Source organism: Miniopterus natalensis, chromosome 2, assembly GCF_054644295.1.
Source record: "Miniopterus natalensis isolate mMinNat1 chromosome 2, mMinNat1.hap1, whole genome shotgun sequence".
NCBI lineage: Eukaryota > Metazoa > Chordata > Mammalia > Chiroptera > Miniopteridae > Miniopterus > Miniopterus natalensis.
In genome coordinates, this window is record NC_142082.1 from 87,598,593 (window position 1) to 87,601,858 (window position 3,266).

Consider the following 3,266-nt stretch of genomic DNA (forward strand, 5'->3'; position numbering starts at 1 on the left):
GTTTTCTATATACAGTATCATGTCATCTGCCAATAAAGACAATTTTACTTCCTCCTTTCCAATTTGGATACCTTTTATGTTTTCTTCCTGTCTGATGGCTGTGGCAAGGACTTCCAGTACTATGTTGAATAAGAGTGGTGAAAGTGGACATCTCTGTCTTGTTTTCGTTTTTAATGGAAATGGTTTTCGTTTTTGACCATTGAGTATGATGTTGGCTGTAGGTTTGTCATATATGTCCTTTATTATGTTGAGGTATGATCACTCTATTTCCACTTTGCTTAGAGTTTTTATCAGAAATGGGTGTTGGTTTTTGTTGAATGCTTTTCCTGTATCTATTGATATGATCATATGATATTTGTTCTTCTTTTTTTTTATGTGATGTATCACATTTATTGATTTGCAGATGTTATACCAGCCTTGCATGACCAGAATAAATTCCACCTGGTTGTGGAGTATGATATTTTTAATGTATTACTGGATCCGGTTTCCCAGTATTTTAGTGAGGATTTTAGCACCTATGTGCATCAAGGATATTGACCTGTAATTTTGTTTCTTTGTAGTGTCTTTATCTGGTTTGGGGATTAGGATGATGCTGGCCTCATAAAAAGAGTTTGGGAGTTTTCCCTCCTCTTGATTTTACTGGAACAGTTTGAATAAAATAGGTGTTAATTCTTCTTTGAATGTTTGGTAAAACTTGTCTGTAAATCCATCTGGCCTAGGACTTTTGTTTGCTGGGAGTTTTTTGATTACTGCTTCAACTTCATTAGTTGTTATCGGCCAATCAGTTTTTCTGCCTCTTCTTGATTCAGCTTTGGAAGGTTGTATGCTTTTAGAAAGTTGTCCATTTTTCACCCATGTTGTCCAATTTGTTGGCATATAGTTGCTTGTATTATTTTCTTATAATACTTTGTATTTCTGTTGGGTCTGTTGTTATATCACCTCTTTCATTTCTGATTTTATTTATTTGGGTCCTCTCTCTTTGTTTCTTAGTGAGTCTGGCTAAAGGTGCATCAATCTTATTTATATTTTCAAAGAATCAGCTCTTGGTTTCTTTGATTTTTTTGTATTTTATTTTAGTCTCTATGCCACTAATTTCTGCTCTAATCTTTATTATTTCCTTCCTTTTACTTGCTCAGGGATTTTCTTGTTGTTCACATTCTAAAAATATGGAAGGCTTCATGAATTTGCATGTCATCCTTGTGCAGGGACCATGCTAATCTTCTCTGTATTGTTCCAATTATAGTATATGTTCTGCCGAAGTGAACATTAGGTAAAATAGATTTAATTGACATTTATAGAACATTTCACCCCAAAGGTGCAGAACATACATTCTCCACAAGTGCACATTGGACATTCTCAAAGATAGACCACATGTTAGATCACAAAACAATTCTCTACAAGTTCAGGAGATTGAAATCATATCAAATATCTCAGATCACAATGGTGTGAAATAAAAAATAAACTACAATAAAAACACTCAAAATATTCAAATACATGGAGACTAAATAGCATGTTATTAAACAATGAATGAGTTACCAATGAGACCAAGGAAATAAAAATTTCATGGAAACAAATCAAAATGAACACACAACAACCCAAAATCTATGGGACTAGCAAAAGCAGTTCTGAGAGAGAAGTTCAGAGCAAGAAAAATTTTTAATAAACTCTATAACAACCTAAAGAATTAGAAAGAGAAAACAAGAAAAGCCCAGAGTAAGTAAGAGGAAGAAAATAATAAAGATCAGAGCAGAAATAAATGACAGAGAGTTAAAAAACAATACAAAATATCAATGAAACCAAGAGCTGGTTCTTTGAGAAGATAGACGTGATTGATGAACCTTTAGCCAGACTCATCAAGAAATAAAGACAGAGGACCCAAATAAATAAAATCAGGAATAAAAGAGGTGAAGTACCAACTGACACCACAGAAATACAAAGGATTGTAAGAAAATACTATGAATAATTATATGCCAACAAGCTTGACAACTTGGATGAAACGGACAAATTTCTAGAAAAAATACAATTTTCCAAAACCAAATTAGGAAGTACAGAAAACCTAAGTAGGGTGATAACAACTGATGAAATTGAAGCGGTAATTGAAATACTCCCAGCAAACAAAAGCCCTGGTCTAGACAGCTTCACAGGGGAGTTTTACCAAACATTTAAGGAAGAATTAACACATATCCTCCTCACTATTCCAAAAAATCCTAGAGGAAGGAACACTTCCAAGCTTTTTTGTTTGTTTGTTTGTTTGTTTTGTTTTACAAGGCCAGCATTATCTTAATTCCAAAACCAGGTAAAGACAGTACAAAGAAAGAGAATTAAAGGCCAATATCTCTGATGAACATAGATGCTAAAAACTTCAACAAAATATTAGCAAATTTGATTCAGCAATATATATATATATACATATCTATCTTTATTGTTGAAAGTATTTCAGATGTATCCCCTTTTCGCCTGTTGATCCCCTTCACCCCACATCCAACCACCCTCCATGCCTTCACCACACTATTGTCTGTGTCCATGGGTTATTCATATATGCATATAAGTTCTTTGATTAATCTCTTCCCATCCACTCCCCATCTTCCATCTGAGATTCATCAGTCTGTTCCATGCTTCTATGTTTCTGGATCTATTTTGTTTATCTGTTTATTTTGTTCATTAGATTCCACATATGAGAGATCATATAAAACTGAATCAGGAAGAATCACAAAACCTGAAGAAGCCAACTACATCCAATGAAATAAAGGCAGCTTTCAAGAATTTCCCAGCCAACAAAAGCACTGGCTCAGATGGCTTCACAGGGGGCTTTACCAAGCATTCTACTTTTTATTACAGCAGTCTCTTAACATTTCTTGCAATACTGGTGCTGGTGCTGTGCCTGGCATGGGGGAGGGAAGAAACAAGAAGTGAAAAGACTCTTTCATTTCCTTGGCAAAGGCAGCTGAGCAACTGGGGCCATGATCCAGTTTGCTCTGCTAATCCATGTCCTCCTGAGAGAGCATGTATTTCTCTAATGATACAACTCTTAGCCACCATCCTCTGGCAGCAACCAGGAGATGGAAAGACAGTTAAATGAGCCATTTAATTTTATAAAATGTGGGTAAATGTTTTATTTTTCCTTCAATTCAGGAATATCTACTCATTTCAAGCTTTTACCTGCAATCTGTTTTTCTTAGATCCAGAATGGTAAATTTTTGTTTGACCTGAGTGTGTCAGTAAATCCCTACCTCATCTATAAAATGATGTGGTAACAGATGTTCCTA

General features: G+C 34.9%; 1 non-coding gene across 1 annotated transcript; it reads right to left on the minus strand.

Moving 5' to 3' along the window:
* Nucleotides 1-1,160: 1,160 nt before the first annotated feature.
* LOC148093734 (U6 spliceosomal RNA) lies at nt 1,161-1,265 on the minus strand. Its single transcript, XR_015714175.1, has one exon. It is a non-coding gene; the product is annotated as a U6 spliceosomal RNA (small nuclear RNA).
* Nucleotides 1,266-3,266: the final 2,001 nt, after the last annotated feature.